Below are 10,276 nucleotides of genomic sequence, written 5' to 3' on the forward strand. Positions count from 1 at the left end.
AATAATATCATTCAAGAATAATAGTATTCCTCGGAAAAAATATTCATTATTATTAAGAAAACGTATCTTAGCAGTATTTTCAATCACAAACACTTTAGTAATAAAAGGAGCTGAAAAAGAAATGACTCTAAAAGCCAGAAGGGCCATCAAAGTATCCACTCAATACAATCCCCGGAAACAAACTGTGAGTGGAATATTCATTCTATTCCGCAAACTTTAATTTACTATATGTAATTATAAAATAGAAAATTCTCAAAATCAAATCGCGATAAGTGCTTCATCATATTTGCAATATTAACTAATTCACTATTCACTAATTCACTATATGAAGAAAAAGTTAGTTTAAATATTATGCTATACTAGTACAAACTGCAATATTATAAAATTGATGAAACGTTAATAATTTTAAATCTAATCTTAAATGAAGGAAAAATTTTAAAGGACACAAGAAAACTAATATGTATTACTCTCTTGGAAATTCTGGAAATTCATAATCAAAATTGCAAAAGAAAATCGCGATATCATAATTCGCGACTCTAAAGCAAACACGATTATCATTTTATCGCAACTTTAATTCAAACCGTAATCATTCTCTCGTGACACTAATAAAAAAAATCGCGATTTGCCCAATGTAGTGCAAGGCTGACATATACCAGTGCAACCATTTAGGAGGTTGCTGATGAACGATCACAATCGTACAACTCTTGTAGTTGTATCGAGTGATTCAGGTCTTCCACAAATGCAGTCGAAGGGTTTTGGGTATTTTGTAAACGCAACTCTATTTAACAAAACGCGACTATTCATTATCGTAACGCTAAAAGGAAAAATAATTAGAAATCGCGATGGAATATTATCGCAACGCTAACTCTTAAAGTGAATTCAGTGAAAATTACTATTTACTATATGAAAAGCTACTTCGCATATTTTGGTATTGCAACTTACAATACTATACAATTAATTAAAAACTAATATTTCTATAATCTAATTTTAAACAATAGAAAAAGATAAATTTTGATACGTATAATTCTCTAGGAAGTTCTAAAAGTTCATAATAAAAATTGCAAAAGACAATCGCGATGTCGTAATTCGCAACTCTAAAACGGACGCGATTATCATTTTATCGCGACTCTAATTCAAACCGTAATCATTCTCTCGCGACATTAATAAAAAGGCACGTTATTATTTCGCAACTCTAATTCAACCCGTAATTAATCTCTCGCGACACTAATAAGAAAAACCGCGATTTACCCAATGTGACGATGGCCCGACATATACATCGGCCAAAACGGAAAAAAAAGAACTATTACTACTACTACTACAAATACTAAAAGCGAGCATAGTGACAAAGTAGTAACGAGAATGACTTTCCATGCTCTGGATGATCCAGAGGATGGAGAGCCATTGGTAGTTGCCCTCTTGAACAGCAGTTTGCCGGGCCTCTTCGGCTCATAGCCTCTTCTTACTTCGGGCGCAATGCCCGCTGAAACTTAAATCTAGGCTCGAGTCTTTCTAATCGCAAAAATAAAAAATAATTTATAAAGGTAAAATAAAAAGATAAATCGCGGATGCTACTCCCAGCGCACATGGACGACCAACGATCATAGCGACCGCTGTCCGTTCGCATGTGCAAGCTCGAGCAATAAACGTTCGTTTCGGAACCCACTCGCGACCACGACCGCGATATTCGAAAAATCGATAGGCAAGGCTCAAGACAAATGGTATGCTCCATTCGTGATGCCAGCTTCACCGTCAATTTTTCAAATCAAATTTCCTGAAACAGGTTGGACACGCGAAAACGCGCCTACCCGACGAAAGACTGTGCCAACCTGCCCGGCCCTACCTACTTATAGTTAACATTCATACCAGAAAATATGCTACCTATCCTACCCGGAAACCTTTATTTAAAACTGAAAAAAATGGCAAAACAAGCATACCAACACATTCACTCCACGGTTCTCACACATAACCCGGGCGCAAAGGCCTACACTAGAGAGACGTCCCGGGACGCCTCCGACACCCGAGTTTGGCATACAACTTTCACACTCTAAAGTACGTACCATTTTCCTGAAATCGACTGACGATGGCTAGCGACCATTGCGTAAAAATATTCTATATATTTCAACTTTGATTATCCAAATATATTTAAATTTCAATATTAATTAAATACCCACAATCGTAGTATATAATCATGTATATGTATATCATATAAAGAAATTATTTGACTAGAATAGATTGTTGTATTGTAATCAATGTAATTATCATTGCAGTTTAATACTGAGATTAGTATTATTACTATTTATAATCCACGATACTTATTTATTAACACTGTTATTTTCAATGATAATTGGATTCATATTTCCGAATCCATAACTGTTTCAACATTATAATAAATAGCAAAAACGACGCAATTCCACAGCCTAACCACATACACACACAGTGGAAAATACATCGTGCACGATTCGCTAACGCAACGTCAGTCGCTGAAAAAATTGTTAAGTTTATAGACTACTCATCATGCTCATTGCCTTCCTCCCACCCAAGAAGCACCTGGGCACGTGAATGAGATTCTGACAATGAACATGGAAGGGGTTAAACCTGAAAATCCTATGCTAAAAATATGATTAGCCTATCTATTATATTTTCTGTCTAACGGGCTAATATTCTTTGATTTTGCAATCTAGTTTCATTTCAAATTTTAATAATTCTATATTGTATTTTACTTTATTATTTTAATGAACAATTAAACTATTAAGCTAGAATGAAAGAAATTAATGAAGAATACAGATATTTATTAAATATAAACTAAGATTCAATGCAAGTAATATTAATATCAATGAATTACAATGGACTCTAAATGAACTGTATTATTCGAAATATCCTCAGGCGATATCTTTATCAAAACACATCTTTGAAAACACAAAGAAACGTTCAAAACTTGTTTTGATTCTGATATCAGCCTGCCGCGAAGTGTTTTCTTGCGCGTGAAATTTGATAACATCCGTCATGACGGCCAGACAAAGTTATACTTTAACATATACTTTCATATTTCATATTCCGAATTTTACTGAAATTATACTGTGTATACTCAAATAATAAAACTGCTCCATACAATTGTAAAGTAAAAGATTAAAATAAATATCATTTATAGTCTTTATTAGCATTATAATAACTTTAATCATAATTGAATTTTCATATTAACGAAGTCTGAGGGCATCAGACTTCTTCACTACAAAATACTTTGATTTTATAAATAATTATAATGAATATATTGTGAAATTTTCAATCATATGCATATATATACTAATTATATCTCATAATATAATATATTATTATATTATTATCAACATTATATTACTTATACAAAATACTTTATATTGCAATATGTAAATATCATACTTATATATACTATATATATTACCATCAACATTTAAAAACGCGGTGTGCAAGAAAACCTATCCTGAACTAATAAATAAAATATAGACAAAAAATGTTACTACTCACGGGTATAAATACCCGCGGTCACTATGCTCGTCAAAAATTCTACGTATACAACCAATCACCCGTGTCAATTCGGACCTTTCATCCTTCGACATGATTGAATGACCGGAGGAACACAAATACATGCGACTCACGATTAGATTTGAAGAATATTGTTTTCGATGTTGTTCTGATCCAAGGGCGTTCGTCATCAAGTCATCATCAAATTGGAATCGTCGAATTCAATGGAAGAAAACTGTAACTAAGCATAGAATATTTTAATTTATTCGTAATAACGGTGTTAATTACTTGAAAAGTTTGAAATGATGAAAAACTAATTTTTACTAAATAAACATTTTTTTCTATTACTATTTAATTTAGGAATGAAAAATTTACAAGTTGTCAAATTATCAATCAAATTTTATTTTTTAATTAATAATAATTATCATAAAATATAAGAAATCGGCTTAAATAAAATACGAAATAGATAGTTACTTACATTTTTGGCTTTTGAAATACCACTAGGTATTTTCCAGGAAACAGGAAGAAGGGGAAAAAGTGGTATACCTTTAACAAAATATGAATTATTATCATTTATTTTGAGAAATACAGCGATGGTTGATTAAAACATTTAACATAATAAAATATGAGACTCTATGAAGACTTAATTTTAATAGCAAAAGAGATTAAAATTCTAATAAACTATAATTAGAATAAAAGTCACAATTCTAATATAAAAGTTTAAAACTAGATTTTTGTTTTTGATTAATAATAATTACAGCGAAATACAAGGAATAAAATTAATAAAATACAATGTGCAAAGATTCTTACATGTATAAATTTAAAACACCGCTACATCCTTCCAAAAGAAGGGGGAAAAAGATGAAAGTTATGAAAAACCTGTAACAAAACATGTTAAATATTATAAGTTGTTCTTGAAAACGTACTTGTGATTGTTAGAAAACTTAAAACAATGAAAAATAAAACTCTATTCGAACGTGAAATTTCAATAATAAAAAGATTTGAAATTCTACTAAAGTTTAATTATTATATAAAAAGTGGAACTTTAACACAATAATGACAGACTTAGAAATTCAGGCTCTACCAATTTCTGAACGATATCAAACATTTGTATTGTGTATTTCAATAGCAAAATTTTAAGATTTTAGTTCCATAAATAAATCAAAATGCAGTGTACGAAAAGCTTACATTCTTGAGCTCCAGGAAAGGCTTTATCCTCTTGCGAGACCTGCGATTCTACTACCGAAAACGAATGTTTAACAACAACAACAAAAAAAAAAAAAAATAATAGACTATTCCGCGTCCGTTTAAGTCAAATGACAATCGGCGAACACACTGACTCTAATTTCGCGTCTGATTATTATAACTAAATCTAATGAAGATTGTTATGTACTAAGTCAATATTAAATGTGATTTAACGCAGCAAACACTGACTTTACCAACCGCATTGCGCACGGTCACAAAAATATTCTGAAAGAAAAACTTTATAAGAGGTAAGGGATAGGGAGTCGTGTGTTTGTTTACGAAAATACTGCTTTGTTAAAACTACGAATTAATTATGATTACAATAGGTAGAACCATATATCATATCAAGAGAACGAAAATATGCATAGAAATATCATACCAAGAATACGAAAGAGAATGTATCGTTAGTTTATTTAAAATATTTTTCAAAGTATTTTTTATTATTGTCAAATGTGTATATGTATGAATATTTTATGATACGATTGATTTGTAAAAATTACCCGCCAAATTGAATGTCCGCCATTACAGCTTCAAACACTTTATGCATTACGTGACTTCCTTCTAATGCAACATGGTATACTTTTTCTGACCGTTAAACAAAGCTGCGCAATACGAAAAAAACGCGATGCGCAGAACCTGTTCAAACCTGCCTGTGATAGCGTACTTTCTCGAATGTAATAGGAGTTATTGAAAATGACGAAATTAATAACCAATATTATATTACAGACAATTTACGAATAATGAAACAAAATGAAAAAGTTATTTGGTTTTCTTACTCAAATGAAACAAATCTATGTCAAATTTATGTTAAATAATCTTTTGAATTTCTTCGGAAACATAATTTAATATATTCGAAAGAAAAAAGTAATTTCCTTAATCTTGCATTTTTCATCTTGGTATTCTTAATAAACCGTAAATTTAGAATTTGTTATATTAGATATTAATTAAGTTAATATCACAAAATATTTATAATAAATGGAGTTAATCGCATAGTGAATAAATATTACCAATCACCTAACTACAAAAGGGAAACAAACATATAAATACGTTCGCCTTCCTTAAAATAAATGAAATATTACCTCATTTCGACGAAAAGTTATTAAATTTATTGTTAATCACCATGGCGTCCTTTTGACTTTCATCCCGTCCTTTCGAATTTCGCAGCATCTCTCTAATATTTTCAAGCTTCCTTCGGAATCAAATAATTGCAATCTGCACAAAAAAAGAACAAAATGTTAATACAAATGTATAAAAAGAGCAAATTATTTGAAAATGAAACAATGATCAAAGTCTAATTGTCTTCCGAAAACTCATTAGACGAGCTACCGGCAAATGGAGCAACCAAAAAAACGATAAAAAAGAGAAGATAACTAAATAATAGATTATAATAAAGTATTAAAGAAAAACGTACAATTAAGTGAAAATAACGATAACGTGAATATGAAGGTAAAAAATGTCTATAAAAGTACCAAAGATATTTGTCACGAAGTGACACGAATAAATGTACGTCTAATCTCTCTGATTTTCCATGCTTAACTGACTCTCGTACCGCGATTTATCCTGCAAATTTCGGGCGGCAAGGAGTAGGGGAGGGGGGAGGTCGCTAGTTAAATGCGTATGCACGAATAGGATTCATCAAATTACTGAAAAACCTATGCTCAAGTATATGTTTTCAACAATAAGCATATTATGTCTCAAAAGAAAAAAAAAGAAAATAATATATTAGATTGAACACTGAACTGATTAGTAGATAGGAAGCTGAAGAAAGATAATTTTTAATTCAAAATAAAATAATATCTGGGCCGAAGGAATTGTGATTAACTTATATCTTGTACATACATATGTATACAGAAGAGCCTATATATACATATTTATTATTTGTTTTATTTATATTTCATACGTATAACAACTTTCATCAATTGTATGTATATTAATTATACTTGCTGTTATTATTCATAATTGTTTGACGCTGCTCCCAGTTCCTTCCAATTTCCGATATGACAGCGCGTAAAATGATGTAACTTAATATTTTAGTTCGTACAGCTGCCACTAGGGCGATGTTGGTGTAGGACCGTATCATATTCTAACAGTACCTGGATCCTATTCGGATTTACGTGTATTTCGATATCCGTTTATAAAGAAATAATATGACACATCATTAAATTGTGTTAACATATTATTGCTTTACTTCTAGTGGTTTTACCAATTTTGATATAAAAATATTAAGAAACTAACAGTTAGAGTTCTTGAATCATATATATGTATATATCACAAAACTACACTGGGTGTGGAATTTATTTGAAAGGCCTATTAACCATTATTAATAAGGGCTTTCTGAATTTCGGACAATTTATATGTACAATTTACCCACAAAGCTACGCTTCTTATTATCGACGTAACTGATAAAAAACGAACCATCTATACCATCTGACACTATCATTGATCTCAACACGTCGATACGCAATAAATCGAAGCTCTTCGACAAAATAACAAGTCTAGATCAAATTTCAACCCTAATCTAATCAGTCTATATTAACAAATAATTGTAATTCTTACTTTAAACAGTATTAAAATACTACAAATATATGTAATCGTTTTAGAGAATATCAAAGAGTATTCCAAATCGTCAATTCCTTCCTCATACCAAAGAAAAACTGTTTATGAACTCGAGATCTAGTTAATACATACTGATTGTACTTAATACGCATACGATTCAGTTCCAAGTCAAGCCAAATTCGTTTAATGCACTGTTCGATGTTCTTAATTTACGCTTTCCAATCCCTTCGTCGAAACGAGTGGTAAAGCTCATGCTTTAAAGCTCGTTTCCCCAAACAGGATGAAGCGCAGGGTATGTCTCACATCTGTATTGTTATCCTTTTGATGTCCTCCTCAAAGCTGGACCGCACCAGGCTTACACTGCCGTTCTGGTAAGCGCAGGGAGGCACAAACGATTTTCTACGGTCTAGTTCCATCATGTACTGTCTTCTACGATTAAATTACTATACTTCAGTATAACATATTTGCATCTTCATTCATCAGCTATATTTCACTTTATTCTATTTTAAGTTTTTAAATTCTACTTGTTTCCACATCGTGAAGTTTAGAATGAGAATATCCAAATGGAAGAATAATAGTATCATCCTATATTCTAGCGCATATATCCCGAGTTTTAATTTAAAACTCAGAAGTTTCTTATGAAGGTCTGAACAAATCTTAGATCCAACTTATTTCTATTCTGTGAAGCTTATAATAAAGATATCGAAATAAAAAGGTAATGGCATTCTTATTTGTAGCTCATCTTATGGTGTACTTTAAAGTTTCAGGAGAATTTTTAACATTTCTTTGAATTCAATTCTTTTCCATTTCCGAAATTTGAGATGTAGACATTTAAATTAAAAAATAATAGTGGTTTCTATTTTCTAGATAAGAGAAATGTTTAAAAAACATCCATATATGAGGAATTCAACAAAAAAACTCTTGCAATTTCGCTTTTCCAAAAGCAGAATGACTATAAGAAGAAATACATAAGATTCCTATTCAAACAAAGAATCTTTCGATACACTTTCTAAATCTTTAGCAATACATGTACGATAATGTTTTGTAACGTTTGAAAGCGTATGAAATTGTCTATTAAAATTTAACTTTATCTATAATTCTCTCAAATTCTAGATTTTGTCAATAGTATCAGCCTTTTCTCGCATAAAACAAATGAAAAATTTATATATATGATGAACGCAAAGAATATAAGAAGATGAGGTATAACAGTCAATGAAAATATTTCTATATATTACAAAAAGTGTCCATAAGATAGATTCTACTTTTTAACAGGATAAAGCAAAATTGTTGATGAAAATTCGGCTCGAAGGTACTTTCTGCAAGGCCGTTGTATAGGATGGATGGTCGGAATACCAAACACAATTTACCGAAGACCGAGAATCAAGAGCCATCCCTGTATCCTCGGAATCTAGAATACAGTGGACACTAGAGAGAGGTAGTCGCACAGGGGGTTTATTAAGCTTATTAACGGACTATACAAGGGTGGATGTACATATCTACGTCGGTGGTCGTGGAAAGTATGGCTAGCCAGAAGGGGTGCAAGGGTGGGAGATAATAGTACGTACGTGTGTGTGCCCTATCCTCTCATTCGTTTCATACGACAGAAGTCGAGATTTCGGCTTGTCATACCTATAATTATCATTCCCCTTTGCGTTATTTCCTCTTCGTCTATTTAATTTCCACCTTCTCACTGCCTTCCTCCAAATATCAAATTTAGTTCAATTTACGTTTAAATCGACTCACGAATTTGGACTAATTATACTGCAAAAGAGAATGTATGCCAGAAGAGTAACGATATTTAAAGCGGAAAATTCGAAAATTGACTGCTTAAATTTTCCATTGTAGGTATAATACATATATTCATTATTATAAGGATACAGATATCTTTACTTTATACGCTCCATACTCTTCTTAGAACTTTATGTGAAGTAGTATGCAAGAGAATCACGAACACGATAACTACGAAAAAGAACAGCTGTCGGTGGAATTAAAAATATTACGATAATGATAATCATGCAGTCATTTGCCTTCTAAATCGACCACCCTCTTTCATAGGCCTGTTATATTCTTTGACTGCATCCCCTTCCTATAATCGCGTGGCCACCCTAGCGAGTATTATTAGCTGCACGCTTTGCAATTGGATTAACGGAAGCGGAATTGCATCGACGGAAACGGAAACGGCATGAATTGTTCCACATAGTCACGAAGGCCTACCACTTTTGCTTGTTTCATCTAATCGAAATACTTGCCAGTACCATGAGACAATTATCGTCGGATCACGATAATATTAAACTTTATTAAATGCAACATTAACAGTATCTTCCTCCTCTTCATAAAGTTTGTAAAAACGATTATGTATTTCCAAACTTATCTGTTATTAGGTTTCTGTTCTTTGAAAAGAACGAAATCAATGTTTTTTTATTGAAATTGCTGTTGCCTAGTTTACAATATAATATCCAACATAATATTCATTGTTGTAAATTGTTACTAGAATATTCTTTCAATACTTCTACAATCTAATTCAAATTATTTTTCTTGCGAAAAGGTTTTACAGAGATATAAACAAATTACTAACTTACTTAAGTGAAGCTGCGAAAGCTACCTCTGTTAATTTTGTTATCTCAACTCAATTTTTAACTCAAACAATCTAGAGCATCTAAGATATGTTTTATGATGAAACAGTTTATTCATAAAATTTCCAACGGCTGATAGCTTTTCAAGCAATGCTAATCGATTTTTTGCGAGCTTTATATTTTAATCATTAAAATATGTATATATGTATACGTATTCAATTAGCTGGTATTTATGAGAATCTGTAAAATATAGTTGTAAATACACAAGTGAAATCAACCAATCTAGTAGAATTAAAGCTGAATTTATTAGATTCTCCAAATGAAAGATGCATCGAATAAAATATACCTACATGCCTAACACCTAGGAATAAAACAAACGATGGTACCTATTCAGACGATGCGAG

The 10,276-nt window shown here is 31.5% G+C and overlaps 1 long non-coding RNA gene across 1 annotated transcript in view; it reads right to left on the reverse strand.

Moving 5' to 3' along the window:
• LOC125386272 overlaps positions 1–5,388 on the reverse strand; it is a 336,686-nt gene extending 331,298 nt beyond the window's left edge. The window contains exon 1 of the long non-coding RNA XR_007226269.1: positions 4,687–5,388. This is a non-coding gene — a long non-coding RNA (uncharacterized LOC125386272). The remainder of the gene's footprint in view (positions 1–4,686) is intronic.
• Positions 5,389–10,276: the final 4,888 nt, after the last annotated feature.

This window comes from Bombus terrestris, chromosome 14, assembly GCF_910591885.1.
Source record: "Bombus terrestris chromosome 14, iyBomTerr1.2, whole genome shotgun sequence".
Lineage (NCBI taxonomy): Eukaryota > Metazoa > Arthropoda > Insecta > Hymenoptera > Apidae > Bombus > Bombus terrestris.